Source organism: Podarcis liolepis (genome assembly GCF_965112155.1).
Source record: "Podarcis liolepis genome assembly, chromosome: 8".
In the NCBI taxonomy this organism is placed as follows: Eukaryota; Metazoa; Chordata; class Lepidosauria; order Squamata; family Lacertidae; genus Podarcis; species Podarcis liolepis.
This window is the reverse complement of record NC_139560.1, coordinates 83,688,888-83,716,652: the sequence shown is the minus strand read 5'-3', so window position 1 is coordinate 83,716,652 and position 27,765 is coordinate 83,688,888. Positions and strand designations below refer to the sequence as shown.

The following is a 27,765-nucleotide window of genomic DNA, read 5'->3' as shown; positions in this document are numbered from 1 at the left end:
AGCACGATTTCTGTTCTCATCCTGAAGCAAAGTTCTTAACCCGAGGTAATATTTCTGGGTTAGCGGAGTTTGTAACCTGAAGCGTATGTATCCTGAAGCGTATGTAACCCGAGGTACCACTGTACTGTGTCCAATTCTGGGCACCACAATTTAAGGAGGATGTTGCAAGCTGGAATGTGTGCTGAGGAAGGCAACCAAGATGATCAAGGGTCTGGAAACTAAGCCTTATAAGGAATGGTTGAAGGAGCCGAATATGTTTAGCATGGAAAAGAGGACACTGAGAGGTGATATGAGAGCCATCCTCAAATATCAAAAGAGCTGTCACATGAAGGAAGGAAAGCAATCTTGTTTTCTTCTGATCTGGAGGGTAGGATTTGAACCAATGCCTTCAAGTTCCAAGAAAGGACTAAACATCAGGAAGAACTTTCTGACATTAAGAGAAATTAAGACAGTGGAACAGTCTTCCTTGGGAGGTTGTGGACTCTCCTTCCTTCTTAAGCAGAGGTTGGATGGCCATCTGTCAGGGATAGAATCATAGAATCATAGAGTTGGAAGAGACCACAAGGGCCATTGAGTCCAACCCCCTGCCAAGCAGGAAACACCATCAGAGCAATCCTGACATATGGTTGTCAAGCCTCTGCTTAAAGACCTCCAAAGTAGGAGACTCCACCACACTCCTTGGCAGCAAATGCCACTGTCGAACAGCTCTTACTGTCAGGAAGTTCTTCCTAATGTTTAGGTGGAATCTTCTTTCTTGTAGTTTGGATCCATTGCTCCGTGTCCGCTTCTCTGGAGCAGCAGAAAACAACCTTTCTCCCTCCTCTATGTGACATCCTTTTATATATTTGAACATGGCTATCATATCACCCCTTAACTTCCTCTTCTCCAGGCTAAACATGCCCAGCTCCCTTAGCCGTTCCTCATAAGGCATCGTTTCCAGGCCTCTGACCATTTTGGTTGCCCTCCTCTGGACACGTTCCAGTTTGTCAGTGTCCTTCTTGAACTGTGGTGCCCAGAACTGGACACAGTACTCCAGGTGAGGTCTGACCAGAGCAGAATACAGTGGCACTATTACTTCCCTTGATCTAGATGCTATACTCCTATTGATGCAGCCCAGAATTGCATTGGCTTTTTTAGCTGCCGCGTCACACTGTTGGCTCATGTCAAGTTTGTGGTCAACCAAGACTCCTAGATCCTTTTCACATGTACTGCTCTCAAGCCAAGTGTCCCCCATCTTGTATTTGTGCCTCTCATTTGTTTTGCCCATTTGCAATACTTTACATTTCTCCCTGTTAAAATTCATCTTGTGTGTTTTTGCCCAGTTCTCTAATCTTCAAGGTTGTTTTGAAGTGTGATCCTGTCCTCTGGGGTGTTAGCCACCCCTCCCAGTTTGGTGTCATCTGCAAATTTGATGCTTTAGTTGAGATTCCTGCATTGCAGGGGGGTGGACTAGATGACCCTCTGGGTCCCTTCCAACTCTGCAATTCTATGATACTATGGAAATCCTTAGGTCTAAAACCCCAACACTGAGCAGAGGTACAGTATTCCCCATGGTGTGCATATCTCAGAAATCTCAAAAATACGAGTGTAAAGTATGCACAAAATGCATTAATTAGTGAAAATGACATACATACAAACATGCATTATCATAGGGGAAATTGCTCTTCCAAAATGTGCATATTAGGCAAAACTGCATTAAGAAAGTGTGTAGTAGGAGAAAATGGTGCTAAAATGCTGGGGACCTTTTAGGAAAAAAAATCACAAATTGATGGGGAAATGTGGAGAACTGAACTGAAGATTGGAAAAATGAGAAACTGAGATAAACTGAAATTGACAGATTTGCTCATCCCTAGCAGGCACTACAATTACAGTGTCTGTTGGACAAAGGCACGGCAATATTTTACGTGCTCCATTCACTCCTGAGCCTCCACTAGTGAGGAACAAGTCTTTCCCTGGCACTGAGAAAACAGCAAGGGAGCTCAGCAGCCAAGCTAGTCAGAAAGCCAGCTCCCAGCACTTGCTTTCCAGGTGTGTTGAAGGGTTGCTATGGCTACCAGCACTGCCACTTTACTCAGCATTTGCTGTTAAGATAAGCTTTGGTCTATGTGTCACAGCAAGAAGCTGTTTGTGTATACTCTCTAGGGCAGTGTTTCCCAACCGGTGTTCCGCGGCACACGAGTGTGCCGTGAGACGTTGCCTCGTGTGCCGCGAGATGCCTGGAGGGAGGCGGGCGAGTCGGGCGGCGAGAGGCGGGGCGGCGGCGGCGAGGAGAGGCCGCGCCTCCTGCTGCTGCCTGGCGCTCCTCCTCGCAGCCGGCAGCACTGCCTGGGCGCCTCCGCGCGACTCTGCCTCGCTGGGTTTGGTCTCCCAGCAGAGACGGGTCACACGCGCCCCTCCCTCCCTCCCTCAGCCTGCGCGGAGGGAGAGCCAGAGAGAGGCATCGCTCCTGCGCGGCGGGAGAGGGAGCAGTCGGAGAGATGCCCCAAACGAACGCATGGGACCGGAGGGGAAATCCTCTCCGAGGCGGATTGAGCGCAGCTGAGAGAAGCCTTTCGAGGAGCTGCCGTGTCCCCTGGAAACCCCCTTCCCAGCTCTGCCTCAGCCGCCGCCGCCTCAGTTGCCGCCGTCCCTCAGTCCCTCGCTCTGCTGCCTCCTCCCACCCCCAAAGCTTGGAGGTTCCCCAGCAAGGGGGAGGGAAAAAACTTTCACTTTTGTGCGTCCCTCCCGGCGTGACGCTGCACGCTGACGTCACGGGGCGGGGCTTTAATGGTGGTGTGCCGCGAGATTTTTTTTCAGTAAACAGGTGTGCCGTTGCCCAAAAACGTTTGGGAAACACTGCTCTAGGGCGCTGTCTGGTTTTGCTTTGAATTACTTGTGTGATGCAGCCTCTCTTCCTGCCCTTGAGGTGGAAAGAGATAATTGTGCAACCTGGAACCTGGAACCATCAGGGTTCTTCCCCAGACACATCTTCTGTCTCACAATTTTATCCCAACCACTCTTACTTTATCTTATTGTCATGGATTATCACGTTCTTAGCTCTTTAGTTAGGCATCATTAAGAACACAGCAGCTCAGGGAGCTTTGTACACCCCCAGTTCAGCCAAACCTAGGTAAAGGGACCCCGGACAGTTAAGTCCAGTAGCGAACAACTCTGGGGTTGCGGCGCTCATCTCGCTTTACAGGCCAACGGAGCCGGCGTTTGTCCGCTCCGCAGACAGTTTTTCCGGGTCATGTGGCCAGCATAACTAAGCCGCTTCTGGCACAGTGGAACACCGACACCAGAGCAGCGCATGGAAACACCATTTACCTTCCCACCAGAGTGATTCCTATTGATCTACTTGCACTTTGAAGTGCTTTCGAACTGCTAGGTTGGCAGGAGCAGGGACTGAGCAACAGGAGCTCACCCCGTCGCGGGGATTCGAACCGCCGACCTTCCGATCGGCAAGCCCAAGGCTAGTGGTTTAGACCACAGCGCCACCCGCGTCCCACCAGCCAAACCTAAACTTCCCCCAAAAGCTGGAATTATGGGCTATGAACATACTTTCCAGCATTTCACAAATCAAAAGCGAGGCAGGCTTTCAACACCTCTATTACTGAGTATCAGTGCCTAATTCCTACCTCTACTTCCAGTTGCACATTGCTGACATCTTTACATCCGCTGTGTGGTCTATTCCTTTCCTTTGCAACTCCTTGAGCTGTATTGTTGTTAGAAAACAAACGAACCCCGAACCCCATGACATTTGTTTCCTGGTTAATCATCCTCAAGAAAAATACAGTACTCTTACAATCTCTTGCTATCATCCATTCAAAACTAACCTCACCAGCATGTGAAATGGCAAGCAGTGCAGTGATGATGCCTTAATGTGTGTGCATTTATTTCAGGGATGAGGGTTTTTTGGCCCACCAGATGTTGTTCAACAGCTGGGCAGCAGAACACTTTGCAAATGGTCCCATGGGGCAGCTGCATTTCCCCCCAGGAGTGCTTCTGGGAACACCATCACATAACGGCATTCCCAGGTGTATTCTGTCCCTCATTTGAAAATTATAGGGCATCCAACATTATGCTGATATTTATTTCTATGATGTTTTTTCAGCCAAAGGCCTCCAACGCAATGCATAAGGAATTTAAAATGCACAATAAACTTCAGCAAAATCAAAAACAAGTCAGAAGAAAAACAAGAAGAAACAAAGAAGAAAATGAAACAGCAACAATATCATAAGGAGCCAGAAAAATGGAAAGAAACCAAGCAGATAGAAATAGGAAGAAATGTGCTAATTATAAAAGATCCAGTGGCTGAAAGAATGGCTGAAAGTAGAAGCAGGAGGCAGTCATGGACACTTTCTGAGGGGACCCCACAATCTAGATGCTGCTATTGAAAACTTCCCGTCCTGTGTATACACTGATTTAATCTTAGATCTAACACCGGTTCTGAGAGATCTGCATTGGCTCCCAGTACGTTTCCAAGCACAATTCAAAGTGTTGGTGCTGACCTTTAAAGCCCTATACGGCCTCGGTCCAGTATACCTGAAGGAGCGTCTCCACCCCCATCATTCAGCCCGGACACTGAGATCCAGCGCCGAGGGCCTTCTGGCAGTTCCCTCATTGCGAGAAGTGAGGTTACAGGGAATCAGGCAGAGGGCCTTCTCGGTAGTGGCGCCCATCCTGTGGAACACCCTCCCTTCAGATGTGAAGGAAATAAGCAGCTATCCTATTTTTAAAAGACATCTGAAGGCAGCCCTGTTCAGGGAAGTTTTTAATATTTAACACTGTACTAATTTTAACACTTGATTGGGAGCCGCCCAGAGTGGCTGGGGAAACTCAGCCAGATGAGCGTGGTATAAATAATAAATTATTATTATTATTATTATATTATTATTATTAGATCTTAGACTGGACCAGATCTTTATCTACCTCCTGCCCACCAAAGGCCATGTTTGAAGGGGAGGGCAGGGCTAATCACCTACCAATCATTTGGTGTCACAATGATGTCAGTTTTTCACTGCCAGTGTTTGAAATAAAGCCATGCAGGCAAGAGCAGTGACAATCCGTTAATTGCTGGGGCTTCTACTCAGCAAGGTTTATCTCTCGCTCTTAGCACTTTAATTAGCTATTGCTAATATCACACCAGCTCAAGGAGCTTTGCACACATCCCAACAGCTTCCACAGAGCTTCTGAAGCTCCAACAATCAGTTGTCAGGGCTTGCAAAGTGTTTTGCAGGTGCTACTGATCAGCTGATCACAGATGCCTGTAAACCCCATTTTAGCCCTACCTACACAACACCTGACACAGTATATCAGGGGTGAGGCAGGTGGACTTGGCTTGGGGGAAAATCTAGGAAAAATCATATGCCCTTGATTTCCTCCTTCACTGCTATTTGATGGCTGAATCTGCTTTGTATCTGCTTATCATTTTAGGTTTTAGGCAGAAAGCCAAGGAGGAACTATAAGGATGCTATTCTGGCTGGATTTGAGGCCCTTGCTAAGCCTCCGAGCAATCTAATATCTGCTTTTTCATCTATCATTGTGAAAATATGCTTCGGCATTCCAAGCTGAAAAGGAAGTATTACATAATTAACATTATTTCAAACACTGTCAGTATATTACATATTTTATGCCCACTGGCAACATCTCAAGACACGAATTAATGGGTAAATTAGAGACCTAACAGTATCAAAACTTTCAAAACCAAGATGTGCAGCAAACAGGAAACTTTTGCAGAGCTCTACTCATTTGCAGGATGCCTTGGCAAGGGCACTGCCAAGAGTTTCAGAGAGCATGAAACTCCGGGTTGGGGTTAGTATGATCCCATCTCTTCACCTCAGCTGTTCCCCTACAATTATGAGTGGGCGAGGGAGGCTGACTCCAGTTAGGGTCCCTTACACCCTTAGGCCCCACAGCCCTGAGTGGCAGGTCTCTAGAATTCCCCATCACCTTAAAGATGATTCTGGGTGTTCACTGGTGTGAACAGCAATTTTTGAAATTATCTTTACCCAGCCTCTTTGGGCAATGAAATATACTCGGAGTAGAGTGTGAATTTCATGCTCTTTATTTAGCTCATAGTAGCAATGAATGAATCTTTCCCCAAAATGTCTATACTGTACATTATTTACACAATGGTCCCCATGTGATTGGCTAATCCCGGGCTGCTCCTGTAGGCCAATCGGGTTGCAGATTCACTTCCTCCAGAAGCCTGATTGGCTGCTCCTGCTGGCCAATCAGGTCACTGATTCACTTCCACCTGGAGTCTGATTGGGTGGCTCCTGCGGACCAATCAGACTGCTGCATTCTGGATCCTATTGTTCTAGGATTCAGCTCAGTACATAACAGGCAAGTAGCTAAACTCATGCTATACAGAAGAGGGTGGCTGAGTGCTGTGTGGCAATGCTGAGAGGACCTGGCGAGAGTGTGCCACTGCTTTAATGGCCCACTCACAGCAGTGCTGATGAAGTGTGAGAAATGCCAGCCCAAGACATTTCGGCACCTGAGGCAAACCACAAAACGGCCAAAAGAAAACCCAGCCAGGGAAGATGGGGTGGGTGAAGATCTACATCAGGAACAAGGAGGAAATTGAACTGGGAATCAAATGGGGGGGAGGAGCCCACTCTGAATCGCCCTGGGGCAGGTGCAGAACCCAAGAGACCCCAGAGGGCAGCCCCCATCATTTCCTCTCGAAAGGTGGGAGGAGACCAGCAGCACCTCTTATTTGCTAAGAGGCCACTGTAGAGATGACATTTCGGAAGGAGGTGACAGATCCAGCTCCAAGGAGCATCTCACTGCCCCCATGGCAGCAGTAGTGGGCAATGCATTCCTTGGAGGCCAGATCTGCTGCCCCATGGATCCTGCTATCCCAGACAGTTGGCCTCACCTTGCCTCTTAAATGGGCCAGGCTTGAGTGTGGGAATACACACAAATGTCTCCTGCCTCCATCAAGGGCTGCTGCAAACATCACCTCCACCTGAACCTTGCTGAGCCAAATGGGGAAGTGGATTTTTCAGCCTCATCTCATTTGTGCCCAGGAGTGACACCTCTATCGCACCACCCTGCTAATTAAACCATTTGATTCCTGGATGCAAATTTCCTTTTGCTGTTATCTGTTATTGTAGGAAGGGGGCAGTTTGTGCCGGAGGGAACGAGCTTAGAACAATCACGGTTGGGTTCCATATTTATTTCTGTATATACAAAAGCAGCACCTCCATTATTCATCCCCCCTTCAGGGCAACTATCTCATAATAATAAAAACGTCAAAAGGAATACACAGATACATATATCCACCAATAGAGAAGGTTCTACAAATGTGCCTGGAGAGACGGTGATTTATGACCTAGCAAAAATGGGGATGGGGTGAGGATCCTGCTGCGCCAGCCGAAATGTAACTCCTTCTTGACTATCTGTGTTGGTTACTGGAATCAGTCATCTCACGGGGCAATGCTCTGAGCACCTACGTATTAATGTTAGGTGTTTAGGAAGGTGATACACAAAGCCATATGTGCAGTGTGAATATACACTGATAGCTCACGGCTGTGCCATTCTCTCTGAGTAAATCAAACCCCCACCCTTTCCCATGGGAGTAGCCAGGGGGGCAGCTGTTCCCCCCCATCCAGTAAATAAATAAAAATACTTAACTAACTGACCATTCGCATCACAGATAGATAGGTTCTGCCCCCCCCCCCAATAAATCCTGCCTCCCACAAACATAAATCCTGGCTACGTCCATGCTCCTTTCTAGGAAAGGGCAGAGTGATTTGGACTGCACTTCTATGAACCTTTCCACTGCACAATTCACAGCTGCCTTAAGATTTCCCCCTCCGCACTTCCCTTTGTTTAGTGATTTCTAGTCTTGGGTCTTTTGTCCCACCGCATTCCCCAGGAAAACCTGCTGTTTACTGCTGAATCGGAACAAATATCAATAGTTTTTTTTCTGCAGATTGCATTTTTTTGTGATTCACCTGCAGGGGAAGTCCCTAACTCACTGAGGGTTTGAGACCCATTGGCTCCCCTCACCTGGTTTAGGCTGCCAGTCAAAGCCGTTTCCTGGAATTGTGGCCGCTGTCACATGCTGACAGCTTCTAGGAGCTACAGGTGAGAGCTGAGTGCAGGGTGAGGACCCAAGGTGGACAAAGTACCCCTGAAGGAGCACAACATGCCCCCCCACCAGGAGTCCCACCCCTCCCCTAACACCCTATGCACTCCAGAGATTGCAATACTGTGCAGCTAAATAGACCCCACACCTCATAGAATCATAGAATCATAGAGTTGGAAGAGACCACAAGGGCCATCGAGTCCAACCCCCTGCCAAGCAGGAAACACCATCAGAGCACTCCTGACATATGGGTGTCAAGCCTCTGCTTAAAGACCTCCAAAGGAGGAGACTCCACCACACTCCTTGGCAGCAAATTCCACTGTCGAACAGCTCTTACTGTCAGGAAGTTCTTCCTAATGTGTAGGTGGAATCTTCTTTCTTGTAGTTTGGATCCATTGCTCCGTGTCCGCTTCTCTGGAGCAGCAGAAAACAACCTTTCTCCCTCCTCTATGTGACATCCTTTTATATATTTGAACATGGCTATCATATCACCCCTTAACCTCCTCTTCTCCAGGCTAAACATGCCCAGCTCCCTTAGCCGTTCCTCATAAGGCATCGTTTCCAGGCCTTTGACCATTTTGGTTGCCCTCCTCTGGACACGTTCCAGTTTGTCAGTGTCCTTTTTGAACTGTGGTGCCCAGAACTGGACACAGGACTCCAGGTGAGGTCTGACCAGAGCAGACCTCAGCAATAAGAATGTCAGATCTTAGGGCTGTCGTTCTTCCTTGGCTTCTGTTTCGTTTCTGGCACTTGAAAATTCCCCTCCTCAACTTCCCATACCACTTCTGTCCCTCGAGTCCTTGGGTAACACTCCTTCATCCTGGGCATCTTTACTTTTGACGTTAATCCCATTATCTCTCTAGCCTCCATCTTTTTTACTACCTCACTTGTTTATAACCATATCTTGGTTGCCAGTGGAGTCATAAATCTCTTTTATGCCTCTGGTGAGTGACACCATGGAAATGCTCTGAAGGAAAACTCATATTGCTATAATATAGCTTACTTTGTGCACCTCAAGCACCATGGTGTCTGGTTCCCTCACTTATGTGTGCGTGTGTGCATATTTAAGAGAAAGAACATATCAAATGAGGATGAACCATTAATGAGTACTCTTTGGGTTAAGTCAGTCAACCAGCTACAAATCCACCTAACAGTTACATTGTCAAGCTCACATTTGACCAGCTTTTCCGCAAGAATATCAAGGCCCCAGTAGATAAAAACAAAAATGGCCTCAAACCACATAGAGAAAGTTGAAGGGATGATGGAGCAGCTCCCACGGAAGCAGCTGCAGCAAAAAGACTTGACAAAGTCCCTAAGACTCCTAGGGACACAATTCACATGAAAATCACAGAAGCTGAGGCCGCAGCCAGCAAGGCGTTCAGCATGGGTGTGAGGCACAATGAAAGGATCCAGTCTGTTATAACGGCTAGTAAGGAACTCCAACTAAAGGTGTGAACCTGGGGGACTGTGTTAGAAGATGGACTGGTTTGGGGGTCCCAGAATTCTCTGGGTGGGCTTCCTCCATCTAGCCTTACAGACTATGGATGTTGGAAAAAAACCATAGAATCTGACATAGAAACCTACCTCTGAAACTCATATGGCACATAGTCATATACCTTGAGTATTACCAGGTAAAATAAGAACTCTTGAATAAAAAAACACCCCCTGAAACTGGCTTGGAATGAAAAACAAGTGCTTTTCCTCCAGGATTTGAGCAAGGGATATGCCATGCAGAGATAAAACCTTGATACCAGCTACAGAGAAACTGCAGGAGACAATCTCTGGTGCAGGTGGGACTTCCCTTTTCACCTCATTGTTCACGGAGGGCATAAACCATTCAGCCACAACACACAAAGGAACCAGGCACTTTATGTCTTTATTTAAGATGGAGCAATCCTGGTCACTGGAAGAACAGGACGACAAAGTACATAAGATACAGACAAAATGGCACATCAAACAGGGACATATTCCAGCAAAGAAAAACTACATTCAGCACCACTCCAGGACATCAAGATTTTTGTGATTCTACCAAAAACAAAGTTTCCCACAGAAACTCGAAGTGCCTCTGTTGCTAGACCACATTCACCTGAATTGGCATGGCTATGGCATGATGAACACGTCACAATTTCAGCAGCTGGCAAAAGGCTACAAGAGCAGGGAAACATCTGCTAACAGCATCACCCTCCTTTTCCTTCTCCAGTGTTCTGCCAGACACCTGCAAAATGTTTGCCTGAACAGACTGCGGGAACCTACCTCTGGAGAATCTCTAGCAAGAGGGCACACAATGGATCAAAAGGGTATTGTGTTCGAAAGTTCTTTGTCACACCAAAAGGTTGCAAGTTGAATTGGCATCTGAAACAGGGAGTGGGGGACCTTTGAGTCATATCTGGGAGATCTCATTAAATGAAAAAGGGTTTCCAAATTTCTTTAATAACATAAACCCAATATTACTTGCTTGCAAGAGAGGCATCTCACTAAAAGCAAGTGTTAAAAGATGGAGGGAAAGATTTTTCTGCCCCAGGCTTGTCCAACTCCAAGATAGTGACAATTGTATTATGCACCCCATCCCAGAGTATAGGAAGGGGGGCACGATGGGTGCGGACCGCCCCAGGTGTCATCACTGAGGGGGGTGACAAAATGGCAAAAATATATGTTTTTAAAATAAGAAATTCCCATTGTGTGGGGGAGGGAGGTTTTAAGTGCTTATGCTCACAACATTAAGTAAATAAACCAGAAAATAACATTTGCAACTGTATCTTATTTTTCCTTCTTTTAATAATTTCAGTGTGGGGGGTGGTGACAAGAAATTTTCTGCACTGGGTACCACCTGACCTTGCTACGCCACTGCACCCCCCCCTTCCCTTCCAATATAAAGAAGTAGCAAGAGACCCTGAGGGGAAGATTTATATTTGCGAAATGCAAACTAAACAATTAAATATTGGAGAGGGAAAGGGAAATTGGAGAGGGAAAAGGGGTCATAGGGAGAGAAAATTGTGACCCACTCTGGAAGACTGGCAAATGAAGACGATGGACTATATGGAATTGGCAGAAATGACTGGCAGAATTCGAGACCAGGGAGAAGAAATGGTGGAAGAAGATTGGAAGAAATTTAAAGACTATCTGCAGAAATATTGTAAAATTAATGAATGTTAAAGTGATGTTGGACTGAAAATAAGTGGTTTTGGTATTAAGGCTTATAAGAATATATAAATATAGATAGTTATTAGGATGAGAATTTATAGTTATAATAGGTTAAGAATATAGAGTAAAGATGCTCCAGAAGGTCATAACCACAGCCCAAAGGATTATTGGTCACCCTCTCCCACCTTTGGAAGAACTGTACGGTTCCCGTTGCCTTAGGAAAGCAAACAACATCCTGCAGGATCCATCTCACCCGGGATACAGTCTGTTTGCACTACTGCCTTCTGGCAGGAGGTATAGAAACATCAAGTCAAGGACAAATAGACTGAAAAACAGTTTCTATCCAAGAGCTGTGGCCTTTTTGAATGCTGTAACTCGATAGTGAGACCTGGGAGTTTGATGAGTGTGGGTGTGGGTGTGGTTGGAAGGTGGTTTGTTTGGTTGTTGTTGTGTTTTGCTTTTGTTGTTTTTAAGGGATGGCATCCAATTTCGTTGCACTTGTGCAATGTTGCACTAGTGTAATGACAATAAAGAATCTATCTATCTATCTATCTATCTATCTATCTATCTATCTATCTATAAATGAAAGAGGGTAAGGATTTGCTGAAAGGATTTTGTAAACGGGAATACAAAAAGGGGAGGTGAGAGGAGGTCAAGGAAACAAGCAAATGAACTTAAAGATATTGAAAAATGGATTATTTCTTTTTAAAGACATTTTCCTTCTCTTTTTTTCTTCTTTTTTTTACTTTTTTGAATGTCTATTTTTTGTATTTTTTATCACACTGTTTTCCTTTGTACTATTTTATCACACTGTTTTTCTTTTGTGTAAAATCTTAATAAACATTTCATAGGGAGAGAAAATTGTGGATGGGGTCAGGCCTGGGGGGGGGGGGGCAACCTCAGGCCAGGGGTCCTGCCAGGGACTGATTGCTTTTTTGCTTGAGTTTATAACTTTGTTCTAACTAGACTTCTTCCCGGGCCTCAGGCAAGCTCTGCATGAGCCTGGATGGGATAGTACCATTTCTGCTCCCCATGCTGTTCACGCATGGCACTCGCAATGATGCAGAAAATATGTGATCACACAGGCTACTTTCTTCCTTACTTATGACCGTGTGATACTTCTAGTTATATGAAATGCCGCCTCCGACAATATATCTCATCAGTCAAGGGCGGAATGAAGAGAAAATGTTCCTGCCACATGACGTGGGGGGCAGAGTAGAATTATAGCAACAAAATTCTTCTGGATGTTCTCCTGCACATGCTTCACTGAAAGGAATGAGGGTCGCACAAGAGCCTAATACATTGGGGTGGCCTGGTAAAAATATGCAAGCTACCAGTGCAGTTATCACAGGGTGGGATTTGGACAGGGGAAACAGAAATTGTGCATATGAAACAAAACAGAGCCATTACTGTTTGGTTTATACAGTTCTCTGAATTCTCTGGGGGTTAACCAAGGAAATAAACTCTGTTGCAGCATATTTCACTTACAGCATCAACAAACACAGGTAAACTCACCAGTTTCAATCAACCACTGACTGACAATGTGATAGACAATCATCGACACTTCAGGCAGGCTCCATTAGAATGACACGGCAATCGCCGGGTTCCTGGCAGAGGAGTTGCCATGGCAACGCACCCGGGACAATGCATGCGATGAGATGCACCTGTGAGAGTACAAAACGTTAGGCAGAGAAGGGGAAATATTTCTGGATTCACAAATATAAAGCAGCCTTCTGTGTCCTTGGACGTTTAAGCATTTGCTATCCGAAAGGCTTTGAAAGCAATGTTCCCCCAAGTTGTGGTGGAAAATTTAGGGAGCTTGTGAGGTATAACCATAACTGTCAACTTTTCCCGTTTCTTGCGAGGAATCCTATTCGGAATAAGGGAATTTCCCTTTAAAAAAGGGAAACATTGACAGCTATGGGTATCACCTCCCCGCTTCAGAATCCCCTCATTTATAGTTGATGTAAAAATTGGGATTTGGCTTTTGCTGTCCAACTCCCCATGGGACTCTGAGTCCCCTAAGACCATGATTGGTCAGAGAAGAATGGATGGAGGCAGGATCCAGCGGAGAGCAAGGCGGATATTTATTTTTCTGTTGCAACAGAGTTCGTGCCCTTCCTTCCAAGGAGGGAGAGACCCTGAACAAAAGTGTGCAGGAACCTTTAAAGACTTTTGACATTGCCCAACCCCCTTAGCCAAAGACCACACCGAAATATCATACATACTTCACAGGAGGTGGTCTACAGCGGAAATCCTGTCTGCCAGGATACCAGATAATGCTCACTGATTGCATTACCCGGGCAGCCTGGCCATTCTTTTATGATGGTCAATACTTTAGTTCCTGGTCACAGGCTTACCCTATTCATACACAAATACGTCCTTAAGACAGGATTTGTAAGCAAAAAGGCAATGGGAAGGCTTTCCCAATTTGCCTCCCTTACTGCAGAGGAATACTTGAAGTCATTGGGAGAGTCAAAATGGCTTCAGGATTGCTCTCTCATACTATTTCAGATACATGGTTTATATATTTAGATATGTGTGCATTTATGAATATTTATTCTATATTTTGTGGGATGTAAACACAGGAGCAGTCAATGACAACATTCCTAGAGTGTACATGTTAGAACATGGGGAGGGATGTCAGTCCAGCAAGCAGGTAAACTTCCTGGGGATGGACATGGACTTCCTCCGCATGTGACCAGAGGTGGGTGTGGCCTCACCTGTGCAGGTAATGACAAAAGCACAGGGCAGGCAGCCACTCTCTCTCTGCCATCTTCCTTCCATGAGGAAACATCTAAGGATGCTCTCTGGGCTTCCAGCCAAGAGAGGAGATAAGGACTATCTTGCTACAAGATAGATTCTGAATGTATGTAACCTTTTTAAGCTGTCTGCCTTCTGGGATCATATTGTGAACAGAATGTGAGTAAACTCTTTTATACTTTTATAAAGACTGTGTCGTGTCTTGTATTTTAAGAGGGAACAAAGGGGAAATTACCAGAGTAATTATTATAGAGGCTCTAGCGAACCTGTGCAGACATTACCGTTGCGAACTTAAAGGGGAATGTCTATAAACTCTGCTGATATTTTTGGGAACCTGTTAGCACAAGTTGGATAAGGATATAATTAGTCAATATATCCTCTCCTGCACCCCTGAACATTCCCACATATTTGAGACCTTAAAAATTCTTATAACATAGTACAGTAGTTAAAGTATCAGCCCAGCTCCAAGTGTCTGCTTGCAGCCCTAAAAGTCAAGGCCACACACAGTCTCTTGGTCTAACATACATTTGACAATGGGGGAAGGGGATGGCCTTGAGCTCCTGGGGGGGGGATTGAGGGGGATGAATGGCAGAGTCTAACTCAAGGCAGCCAACAATGTCCCTCACTAGTTGGCTCCACTGCACTCCACACACACAAAATGGTACAAGGCAATCCACATACTGGCTTTTTGAGGCAAAATTACTAACTCCCCAGCAGGGATCAATAGGAACCAAAACATCTATCTGCAAAGAGGAAGTGTTTCATTTAAAACACAGAAAGCCTAGGCAATGAAAACCTGAAACGTCTAAAATAAAATAAAGAAATATCAAACATGCCATTTGCTCATCAGACAAATCCATAACATAAAGGTTGCTCCAGCTACTCCTGGCTTGTTTGTTTTTACTGGCCCCTCATGAGCCAGTGGGGATCCTAAACTGGTCTTATGGCTGTGATGCCTCAGTTGTGCGAGTTCTTTGTGACACTGCCTGAAACAGAGAGAGGGCTTATACAGATTTCTTCCCACAAAGGCTAGTATTTCCCAGCAAGCAGGCAGGAAAGTCCACATTGAAGTACCTTAAATATGCAAAGATTTTCCTCTCTCAGAGTTGCTTTGGTTAATTACTTTGGGAGATGTTTAACATATTTGAAGGATTGGCTCTTTGAACTTCAGAGAGACTTCTTCAGGTGGGATAATCTCCTTGTTATAATCCTGATTTGAGATATATCTGGCTGACCTTCTTATGACCTGGTGCCCATGATTAAAAGTGTGGCCTTGCCTTTGTGGCATCATTAGGTATCTCTCCTATTAGACACTGTTCTAGTTTTTCCTACACTTCGTGAGAGGAGAGGTCCATGGCTGCTGCTGCTGCTGCTACGCAGAACCATAGAATCATAGAATTGGAAGGGACCCTGAGGGTCATCTAGTCCAACCGCCTGCAATGCACAAATCTCAACATGTCGCCTCTTACTTACCCCTTCTCTAAGCCCCTAAGCCCCAGGTGCAGCAACCTTACTCCACAGGGGAGTTGCTCGATCCCCTCAATCACTTTGGTGGCCCTTTTCAGAAGCTTTTCCCATCTCCACAATATCTTTTTTGAGCTGAGGTGACTAGAACGGCACACCGTCTTCCAAATGTGATCACACCATGGATTTGTATAAGGGCACCATGTTTCTGCCAGTTCTGTTTCCAGTTCCTTTCCTAAGGATCCCTCTTTTCTCTTTCTCTCCTTTTGTGCTGATGAAAGGAGAATCCAGCTCAGCGGACAAGTCACGCTTTTGAGGGCAAAATGCTTCATTGGCATTAATTTATGATGACTACCGGACACAGGTTGTGAGTTTTTGCCTCCTTTGGTTTGACGGAGTCAGTGCGTGTGTCAGGGGCGAACGAAGGCGTCGTGACACCTGGGGCGGGGACGTCACTATGTAGGACACATGTGCAACGTCGCTACATACGACGCATGTGCCGTACATAGCGACGCCACACATGCGCTGTACATAGCGGTTTGCCGGTGCCGGCGCTCCAGCGCCATATGGATGGTGCCGGGATCCTCTGCTCACAGCTGCAGCTGCAAAGAGAGGATCCACCATTCACGGCTGTAGTAGCAACGGAGGGATCCCACCGCCGTCCGTACAGTGCTGGAGCGGCGCTGGAAGCAAACAACTATGTACAGCGCATGTGCATTGTCGTTATGTATGCCGCATGTGTACGACGCTGCACATGCGCTGTACATAGCGGTTTACTGCTGCAGCCGCGAACAGAGGATCCTCCACATGCGGCGGCGGCGCAATGGCTGATCGCGCCCCCGCGAGGTGCCTTCTTGTCACCCCCCCAGACATGGCACCCGGGGCACACTGCCCCCACCCCCGTTGCGACGCCACTGGTCTGTGTGTGTGTGTGTGTGTGTGTGTGTGTGTGTGTGTGTGAGAGAGAGAGAGAGAGAGAGAGAGAGAGACCTTGTCTCTGTGTGAGTCATGTGTACACTGATACCCAGGCTCCTTTCTGAAGCCTCCTCTGCAGGGGCGGTGGTGGAAGGAAGGCCCACCATGCCGCTGCCTTGGACCTTGAGCAGACACCCACGCAGCGCTCACACTTCCTATAACCCTTCTTGGGGGCTGCCTCCTTTCCCAAACAGTTGCGGGCAGGAGGGAGCAGCTTTGGCCACTGCCCAGGGCTGTGGGGCTCAGTCCCAGCCTACCAGCTGTGGCAACATCAGTTCTTGGAGGGGGAAAGATCAGGAGAAAGTAGTGGGGGCAGAGCCACAATGAGTGGTCAGAGGGCGAAGGAGGAGCAAACTGGGAAGAGTAGGAGGTTTTGGAAGCTGAAGGGGCAACAGGGTTTTAGTGAGCAAGAAGAGGCTGTAGCAGAGAGCAGTCCAGACTCAAAGGCTGAAGAGGAGGCTGGAGGAGACTGGAACCAGCTCCCTTCTCCCCTGGTCTCCTAGAACACAGAGAGAAATTAAAAGGGCAGAGGAGAGGTTGGTTGTGCACAGGTGCAGTCTATGACTGCTTGGGGGAAAAACCTGGACTTAGGCAGCTGTGGGAAGCAGGGACCTTCATTCCTCACAACTTCCTCATTCAGGTAAGATCTACTGGGAAGAGCTGGAATTGCTAGGCCTGTGCTGTTTTGATTTATTTGAATAAAGAGTTAACTTCACTGACACCAGTTTTGTTGTTGTTGTTGTTGTTGTTGTTGTTGTTGTTGTTGTTGTCGTCGTCGCTGCTGACCTTCACCTTCTGACGTGGCCAATTCTTCCCATTTCTGGTCTTTGCTGTCACTGCTCCACATTACAGGAACAACATTTTAGGGATGTTTTGGGGTCACTTCCAGGTTCAGTGAGATGTGCACATGACTGGTCGCACATATATGAGATGCGCCTAAAATGGTCACTGCCTGTACAGTGGTACCTCGGGTTAAGTACTTAATTCATTCCGGAGGTGCGTTCTTAACCTGAAACTGTTCTCAACCTGAAGCACCAGTTTAGCTAATGGGGCCTCCCGCTGCCACCGTGCCGCCGGAGCACAGTTTCTGTTCTCATCCTGAAGCAAAGTTCTTAACCCAAGGTACTATTTCTGGGTTAGCGGAGTCTGTAACCTGAAGCGTATGTAACCCGAGGTACCACTGTACTCAGTTTCAAATACCAGCAGTAATGTTTACACATCAATAATGTGACACAAATATTTTTGCAAAAAAAATACCAAAATGGAACTGTTCCTTTTGGAGCACGCTGATTCTTACACCCTGTGGGAATTAAACTTATGAGAGACCATGTTTACTTTACTGCTTTAAGCTACTTGAGTTTAGTTAACCTGGGTAGAATGTTAAGTCCTTTGAGGATTTTAAACTGCTTAAATTGCTCCGAAGATCAGCTTAGTCTTAAACTGTTCAAAAGGTTTACAGTGCAGCAATTAATGCACTCTAAGCTGATTTAAAAGCTTGAATTTTACTTACTGCACTCCCGTTGCCCCACCTCACTTTTTAAATGTAATTTCTTTGTCCAGTCATATCTTACCTGAAAATGTAAAAGGTAAAAGTAAAGGTAAAGGACCCCTGGACGGCTAAGTCCAGCCAAAGGCAACTATGGGGTGTGGCACTCTTCTCACTTTTCAGGCAGAAGCCAGAGCACATGGAAGCGCTGTTTACCTTCCCGCCAGAGCAGTACCTATTTATCTACTTGCACTGGTGTGCTTTCAAACTGCTAGGTTGGCAGGAGCTGGGACAGAGCAATGGGAGCTCAGCCCATCACACAGATTCGAACCGCCAACCTTCTGACGGCAAGCCCAAGAGGCTCAGTGGTTTAGACCACAGCGCCACCTGCATCCCTACACCTGAAAATGTAAGAAATATCCAGTCATATGGTGATTCTACTTAATAGATCCTTGACCTAAAAGTCATTGCCTTGAAGATGTTATTTGAATATCAGAACAAGAACCAAGGAAGTACAGCAAAAGCGAAAGTTGTCACAATCATAACATCTCCTTAAATACAGGAATTGCTTCACATCGACATGTATTACATGTATATCATTTGACCTGTCTATACTTCTTACTCTACACTTGAGCCCTATTCGCATGATGAATCTGTGTTACCTTCTTACTTCTTACTCTACACTTGAGCCCTATTCACATGATGAATCTGTAGACCTCTTCCAGATCTCTGTACATTTAGCCAAACCTTTAAGCAGAGACTATGTGTGGAGGAGTTCTTTGTGATCTGCATCAGTATTCTGAACACTGCACAAAGAGCATGGAGATATCCACATTGTAAGCTCTAGCCAGAGGTACAGCTGAACATGCAGATAAGGGGGGTGGGGGTGGGAGTGTAGCTATAAACTTAAGAACGTGGGCAAAATCTTAGATTAGATCAAAGTCTAGATTAGATCCAGTCTATTCAGCAATTTTTCCATGGGTTTGGGACCCAAAAGTGAACTATCAAAGATCAGACTTGCTCTTCAACAACATACTACCCAAATTACAACTTAAATTTGCGCAAATGTTACAAATACCATTAGTGGTATCCTCATTTAGATATTTAAGTGTGCAGGTCTTCAAAAATAAACTATATTGCCATAATTATGGTTGATTGTGGTCCAGAATGAAGCTAGAGATAGACATTGTCTCACTGGAATCTTTCACTTTTCAGTAGAAGAGCTACCATGAAAATGATGCTCTTACCTTGATTCACATACATTTACGTACTTATTCAATACACTACCTTGGGAAATACCATCATTGTGGGAGTCATAAAGCCACGGTAAAGGCTTGTAATATTGCAGGGTGCCCCCTGATCTCGGCTGACCAGCACTCTGAGCTTTACAATGTATTGGAATGTATTGACCTTAAATGGAGTTGTGTTTCCTCTGGGCAGTGATGACCCTATATGGTGATGGGCGTAATAAAAGCCTTGACCGGATGAGGTAACGTGAGACATTGGCAAACGGCCATGCGGCTGGAGAGAGACAAAAGATAATAAAAAGTACCGGAGGGAGAGAAGTTCGAAGGAGCTGCTCCTCCATCCTGAAAATACAGCTGTCTCTCTGTGTCTTTATTTTATGCTAAACAGCACCATTTTGTAATGGCTGGCTCCGACACATCGTCTCTAGAGATGACATCACAAATAGATTTTTTCACCCTCAAAAGCACAAAAACCAGAATAGCAAAAACCATGAGATACAAATCCCCTTTAGAAGGTGGATGTGGATCCCACAACCTTTACTTTATAACAAAGCATCCCAATTTAGATACCTAATTACCCTCATGAATGACACAGGAAAAAAACAATGGGTACAAGTTGAAAGAAGACTTTATTGGCACAGGAAGATACAGATGGCATTCATTTTGATAAAAAGGCTTTAAAGGAAGACATAGCAAATAAAAAAATCCACTATACCACGGGTGTCAAACACAAGGCCCGCGGGCCGAATCCGGCCCGCCAGACCTCGTCATGTGGCCCGTGGCATCAAGGGCGAGGAAGCGAGCTTCTCGTCCTTTTTACTGGTCCCGACCCAGATTTTAGGGTCCGCACTCCGGCGGAGGCTCTCTGCCTTTCTAAAAAGTGACCCACGTGAACAGCCTTCCCTGCCTGCTTGCAGATAGGGCTCCAACCAACACGCCCCAACGGCGCTGCCTACTGGCCGGTCCCGCAACTTTCGCCTCCTCGCGGGCCGGGCAAAGAGGCTTTCTGCTCGCTCGGTCCAGTCTGGGGCTCGCTGCGGAAGAGGCGGTCCCGCGAAGCCGAGCTCGGAGCCGGCTGCCTCCGCCCCTCGGAGCCTCCCAGGTGCGGCTGCTCGAGGGGGCGGGTCGTGCGCGCGGCAACTTTTGGAGCCCAAGAGAGCCGCGGAGGCTGGCAGCGAGGGCAGGGAGCGAGAGCCACGCTTGGGACACCACTCACTCACTCGCTCGCTCGGGCCGCAAATAGAGGCCACTGCGGCGCTGCAGCTGGCGAGGAGATGGCCGGGGGCGCGGGCGGCGGAGCCAGGGGCTGGCTGGGGGTGGCTCTGGTGGGTAAATAGCGGGGCCGGCAGGCGGGGAAGGGAACGGCGGAGGCGGGTGGAGAGCGGGGACCAGGCGCAGATCCTGCAGCAGGCAGCGCGCCCCGGCTGGGCTGGGAGAGGCGAGGCTGCTGCCGGTTCAGCTGCGCAGAGTGGGGTGGAGGGAGCCGGGAGGGCGGGTGGGCGGGCGGTGTGCCACACCGCAAAGCAGGGGCGCCTCCCACCCTGAAGAAGACTGCGCCGGCATCTGGGCAGCTGGAGCAAAGTGGGAGCCTGCCAGCAACTTGGCTGCGGGAGCCTGGCTACGAAACACCGCCCCCCTCCCCACGCCAACACATCGCCTTTCTCCGGGCCGGAGGACTTGGCGAATAGCCCCCTCCCCGGGAGCAACTGCAGCAGCTCGGGGCCCCAGCAGGACATCCTGGCCACCCGCGCCCGCAGTGCCGCTGGGGCTCCCTTGCAGGGAAGAAACTGCTGCTGTCCAATCTGCAGCTCCGTATCCTCCGACTCCTGAGTGCGGCGGCAGGGCTGGGGGAGGCAACATTTGCTTCTGCTCTGCTCTGCTCTGTTGGGACAGGCTCCTGTCTCCTCCCCATTAGAGCTCCAGTCTGCCTGGAAGCCCATCTCGTCATCTTTTAAAAAAATCATTATTATTTCTTCTTCTATTCTTATTTAAAATCGTACTGGAATAGGTATATTAAATAGTGTATAGGTTCAAGACAACACACACCAGTGCCTATGGAAAAATAACTTTGAAAAAGTCCTACAGATACAACCGGCCCTTTGAGGGTGACCAAAAAGCTGATGCGGCCCCCGATGAATTTGAGTTTGACACCCCTGTATACCATCAATACTGCACTGAAGGTCTGGCATCATAGGAAAGGTAGTTTATTGCCAGGAATCTCCCCTCTGACACCGATCCACAGATCTCCAGACTTCTATCAAAATGACAGGAACATAAACACAGATGCACCGAAGAAGGATTACTACATAAATACACAACCCATACTGAGAGATGCATGGAAAACTAATCCAAAAAAATAAGAGTTTCGGGTGGTTGTATTGATACCAGTTGAACACTTTAATAATATGGACCAAGGGCATAGAGATTTAACACATTTTGAAAAAATTATGCATGGTAGCTTAGAGAATAGCTCCTCCTCTTCCATTCCTCTCCTTCTATTTTGTCTTTCTCCCTTTCAGGATGCAGCTGGTAACAGAAGTCATGCAGGTCTATCTGCCTGAAAGGCAGAGCAGTGGGAAACCGACACATCCATCACAGATCTGCTGTTGGATTTATGAGAGCACCACAGGTTCTAACTGTCAGTCACCAGTTCCAGTTTGCTGCTTCCATATGCTTCCAGCCAGCAGACTCTCCCTCACAATCCCTGCCAATTAATGCCTATTAGGTTCACAGCTTCATTATTGTAAAACAGAACGAGCTGACCCCTCCCTTTCTCCAACAGTCACACACATTCACCGAAGCTTAGATTCATGGTACCTTAAGGAGGTGGTGCAGACTGGCCAATATTTGACCAGATTTCAGGTCCAAAGAGGGGTGCCCTTTATCACCCCAGCAATCAAACCAGTGGTAAAACAGTGTTAGGCAAATTATCGTATTAAAGGTATTAAAATAAATGACATGGCCGACACACTTAGTAAGTTTGCTGATGACATCACTCTGGTTTTCTCCGACTTGGAGACCTTGATGTCAGACAACATTCGGGTGATTGAATGCCTGGACTGGCAATCACTCAGAATCTGAAACACCGTGCTTGAACTTTCCTCCTGCAACTCAATCTAAATTACACAAAATTGTCAAATTCAGTTTTCCTCCTAAATATTTTTAAATATACAAGTCACCAGACATTGGTCAAAAATTTGTAAAATAAGCTTAGTATGGATTGTCTGACAGGGATGGCTAACAGTGCCCTACCCCACCCTTCTTATAAAAGCTTAGCTTGTTTATCTCTCTCTCTTTGGTTTCTTAAAGAGGAAGAGAAGGGAGGGGAATGAGCAAAAGACTCCACCTTCCTACCAAAGCCGCTCCTGTGGGATGGAGATACTGGAGACAGGGGTGGGACCTGCTGGCAGTGATTATTTTTGATTGGCTAAGAAGAGGTGGGCAAAGCATTTAAAAAGCCTTTGAGTCAGTGAAAAATTTATTAATGATTGCGACAGGAGAAAGATTGGGTTATGGCTCTGGAGGTGCTGGGAGGGCTACTTTGCCCAACAGAAGAGCTTCCGCTGTGGAACGGCAAGAATTGACAGGAGACATAGATATTCTGACATGCGCTCTCTGAGAGAGCTCACAACCCATGCTTGCTTTCCTGGGTGCAGTGCTTTCAGATAAGCAGTGTACTTTCAGCTCACCGGAACCTCTTAAAAAATTCCCCAAAGGAGCTAATGCAGTTACTTCTACACCTGCCAGCGGTCTGGCTTCAGCACCTTACAGAAGTGGCAGGTGGGAGAAGAGCCATTGTGCAGTGCCTCTGATACGATTACGCTTTCCCAATGAGTTATTGCTAGGTTAAAGGGCTGTGATAGTGCCAATATCCAAAGCTGGGTTATTGTGTTATTTATGCGCTATTGTCACTGGATATTAGCTCTATGATCAATCCCAGTGACAGAGGCTGCTTAGCCTGTCACACTTTGTTTTATCTTCCATCCTTACTACCTCAAAATTGCTAATCCAATGTCTCTATAACCAATTTAGGGGAGATCAAACCCTGCTGTTACAGAGTGGTATGAAAGCAGGTTCTTGGTCTCCAACACTGCGCGGAAGATGAAGTCTTCAGGCTTTGGAGCTAAGCTGCCGCTGCCTGTTGTCTGTCTGTCCATCTATTAGCAAAACACCCATCATTAGGTGTGTGTATGTGTATTTGTGTAGCAAGAGTGGTTCCTGCTTCTAGATCCCTGTGAGGGAGATCCCTGTATACTGACAAAAGGCAGAACAAGAATGGTAAATGTTCACTTGAATAGGGGAACGCAAAGACAAACCATTGGAGTGGAGGCTAAACCTCCTTGCAACTCAGTCACTGAGAATTAAGCTTTTTCTATCCATATAGTTCTATTCTGGATTCTTCACGGCATAGAATCATAGAATTGTAGAGTTGGCAGGGATCCCAAGGGTCATCTAGTCCAACCCCCTGCAATGCAGGAATCTCAGCTAAAGCATGCATGACAGATGGTCACCCAACCTCTGCTTAAAAACCTCCAAGGAAGGAGAGTCCACCACCTACAAAGGGCGACTGTTCCACTGTCGAGCAGCTCTTAATGTCAGAAAGTTCTTCCTGATGTTTAGTTGGTATCTCCTTTCTTGTAACTTGAAGCCATGGGTTTTAGTCCTACCCTCCAGAGCAGGAGAAAACAAGCTTGCTCCCTCTTCCATGTGACAACCCTTGAGATACTTGACGGTGGCTATCATATCTCCTCTCTGCCTCCTCTTTTCCAAGGCTAAACATACCCAGCTCCTCCAACCGTTCCTCATGTGGCTTGCTCTCCAGACCCTTGATCATCTTGGTTGCCCTTATCTGCACAAGTTTAAGCTTGTCAACAGTGTTTTTATGTTGTGGTGCCCAAAAGTGGACACAGGACTCCCAAGCGTAGTCTGACCAAGGCAGAATAGAGTGGTACTATTACTTCCCTTGATCTGGACACTAGACTTCTGTTGATGCAGCCTAGAATAGCATTAGCCTTTTCTTTTTCTTTTTCTTTTGCTGTTGCATCACACTGTGGACTCATGTTAAGCTTGTGGTCCACCAAGACCCCTAGATCCCTTTCACATGTACCGCTAGTAAGCCAGGTGTCCCCCATCTTCTATTTGTGCATCTGGTTCTTGCTGCCCAATTCTGTCTTCTGCGGCATTAGCTACCCCTCCCAGTTTGGTGTCATCTGCAGATTTGATTAACATCCCCTCCATTCCTTCCTCCAAGTGGTTTGGAGGAGCCCAAATCAATTAATTTCATAAAATTTCTCTACCGCTCGATTATAATGCAACCACCACCTTCAAAGTAGTTTACAAAATGGGAGATATTTCCTATGACTTGTTGCTAGGAGCGAGACTTCACCCTTAGACCTCCTCATCCCCGTTTCTTTCTTTTTCTGCCCTGTGTGTTCTGCCAATAAACAGCTTTCCTTAGGTTGCAAGGAAGTGAAATGTTATGAGTGCCAGACTCCCCCGTTTCATGAGTTTCTGGGTGCCAGGTATTGAACCCCTGGACACTGAACATCTGGAGAGTTGATCTAAGCCTTGTTTAGATGTACCCCAAGCTCTACATTTGATAATTGGCTATTAAAACTAGTTGAAACCATTTTATTTCATTCACAAAAGAATTGGAGCGGTACTATTACTTCCATTGATCTGGACATTATACTTCTGCTGATGCAGCCTAGAATAGCATTAGCTTTTTTTGCTGCTGCATCACACCATTGACTCATGTTAAGCTTGTGGTCCACCAAGACCCTTAGATCCTTTTCACTTTTACTGCTAGTAAGCCAGCTGTGCCCCATCCTATATTTGTGAATCTGGTTCTTCCTGCCTAAATGCAAAACCTTACATTTGTCCCTGTTGAAATTTATTTTGTTAGCTTGTGCTCAATTCTCCAATCTGTTAGGGTCATTTTGAATTCTGATTGTATCTTCTGCAGCAATAGATACCCCTCCCAGTTTGGTGTCATCTGAAAATTTGATGATCAACTCCTTCATTCGAGTCATTTATAAAGCCATTGAAGAGCAATGGGCCCAGGACCCCACTTGTGGCTTTTTTCCTGGAGGACAAAAATGTCCAGGAGGACATTACTTTTTTATTATGATTTTCAGTTTTATACATTTCAATAACTTTACAATCATTTTAACATTTCAAAATTCTACTTCCGTTCCCCTCTGTCACTTAATATTATATATTTTTTCCCCTGCATAGCCAAATTAACTTAATTTGCTCATTTATTCATCTACTTTAAATATACTCTTATAAAACTGCAGGTTATTACAATGTTCTTATCTGTTTACAGTTTATTTGTAAATATTTCCATTCTTTTGTAAGCAGTTTGTAAGCAGTGGGTTTTGCCATTTCTGCATATTTCATAAGATTTGCTATCCATTCTGGGACTTCTTCTTTCCATTATTGGACAAGTAACCTAAGGGACCACACTGGAGACTCATGGTGTTTTTTAAATACTGTAAATTCCGGCCTATAAGGCGACTTTTTAACCCCGAAAAAGAGGTTTAAAAGTCGGGGGTCGCCTTATATGCCGGATATCTCCCCCCCCCCCCCCGCTGCTGCGGCGGCAGCCTCTGCTCTGCACCGGGAGAGAGTGGCCTGGCGCGGAACCCACCCACTGCTGCTTCAGAAGCAGCAGCAGGGTCGGTGGGCTCCGCTCCGTGCCAGGCGGCCTTCTCCCGGCACAGAGCTGCCCAGCGTATTAGGCAACTGGGCTTATAAGACTAATACGCCCAGGCACCTAGTACGCCGGAATCTATGGTATATATCTACACCATAGAACTGGGTCTTGGTGGGAGGAGAGCTGTATTGGAGTTGCAGGCCTCACTGCTGTCGCTGCCTGGAAGAGAAAAGACGAGAAACCTAGAAAGATACTGATTTGGACTGATTTGGACATTAACGCAGTAGCAAGAAGATGATCAGAATCCCCCTTCGGATCTTGAAATATGGGTCCCCCCAACAAAATTTAAAATTCGGCTTTGTAATTCGGAATTTATATGATGTGATTTAATTTGATTTGATTGGCCGGTTAATAAAAATTATTTAAAAAAAAGAAACCCAGAAAGATGGGTTATCAACATAATAATAAGTGAAAATATTAAGAATCATTTTCATTTATTATGTTGATAACCCATCTTTCTGCAACAATCTCAAGGTGGCTTACATTAGCCTACCTGTCTTCCTTCCTCATTCCATCGCTGAACTCTTCTTGAATCAGGGAGCTGCCCCCCACCCCACCCCGCAGCCAGATTCTCTCTGGCCTCCCTGTTCCTCATGAACAAAGATCAACACTCACTATCCCTATTGGCATCAGTCGCATTCATTCACTGGTTATACAGTCGTACGTATATGGTTCTTATCTTCATTAACTCCTCCTTCTCATTTTTAATTACATTTACTTCATCACTGATGTGGCAATATTTCTACCTCCTCCTCCTCACAGACCAGGGGATGGATCTTTGGCATGTGACAATGGGAGACCATGTAGCCTTTGATACCTAGGGAAGAAGAGGGAAAATAATCAGGAAATGGGTTCTAGATACTTCCTTGATACTCTATATCTCTGTGCTGAATTTGGAGCACCTGGCAACTAAACCTACTTTCAGAAATCTTTGTTGGATAGTACAGCAAGCAGTTGAACCCACAGAGGAGGGCATCTTGTCAAAGGACCTGCCAAAATTGGGAGATGCTCTTCTTGTGATGATGCCCACAAGGGGGAACGCAAGCCATTTCCCTCAAAGCATTTAAGATGGCCCTGAGGACAATCTTCAAAAATAAATCTAACCATGACCCGATTCCCTATGTTTCTAAATCTTAAGGGGTGGCAAAAGAAGCAGACTGTGGAAAGAAGAAGGGCTCCGAATCTTACAGGCGAGATGAAGAAATTTCCATTTTTCAGAAGACACAATTCATGTAAACAACCCCATTTCTTTGAACTATCCTCAAATAGTTGCTCTTCCCAAATTCTCAGCCAAGTCACTCAGCAGGGGGACATGTCACATTGGAGGACATGACCCTGTTACTGTAGCATTTTTCAAATATATCTTTCAGTGGGTTAAGCGGTTTTATTCAATTTATTTAGAAAAGATTGCGAGCTGGCTTTACAGACGCATTTCTCCTCTCTGTATTCTGTGCTTTTCCTACTTTCTTGCGCTGTAAACCACCCCCTGCCAAGTTTGGGTGGAGGGTGGTGCTGTATAAATTGAATAAGCCACATAATCATAATAATTCATCTCTCTCTTCCAGAAAGCTCCGGCCCAGGCACTTTAAGGAGCAAGGCGCAGCAGCCGCCCCCCATTCGTCCAGGTTTTCCCCGTCAAAAACGTGTTTTTTGCAGAATCAATGGGGTTGGGTTAGGGTTTTTTGCGGACTCAACAAAACCTGGACGTATGACAAGGGGGTTTATTTCCTTTTTTCTTTTGAAAATAACCCTTTAAAAATCCGAAAAGGCCCCCAAACTATTTCTTTTTTTCTTTTTTCGTTGGGTGAGCTGTTCCCCCCCCCCAAAAAAATCTCAACATATCTGTCCGGATTTTCACTTGAGGGAATATGGCAAAGCGCGAGGATAAACC

At 46.2% G+C, this 27,765-nt stretch overlaps 2 long non-coding RNA genes across 2 annotated transcripts in view; both read right to left on the bottom strand.

Annotated features, from left to right (window-relative positions):
- The window catches only part of LOC310714457, a 48,780-nt gene extending 35,492 nt beyond the window's left edge, over nt 1-13,288 (bottom strand). The window contains exon 1 of the long non-coding RNA XR_014529789.1: nt 12,737-13,288. This is a non-coding gene — a long non-coding RNA (uncharacterized lncRNA). The remainder of the gene's footprint in view (nt 1-12,736) is intronic.
- Nucleotides 13,289-17,931: 4,643 nt separating this feature from the next.
- Nucleotides 17,932-27,216, bottom strand: LOC310714401. The gene is made up of 4 exons (XR_014529704.1): nt 26,252-27,216; nt 25,969-26,056; nt 21,318-25,934; nt 17,932-17,994 (listed from the first exon to the last, which is right to left on the bottom strand). It is a non-coding gene; the product is annotated as an uncharacterized lncRNA (long non-coding RNA).
- Nucleotides 27,217-27,765: the final 549 nt, after the last annotated feature.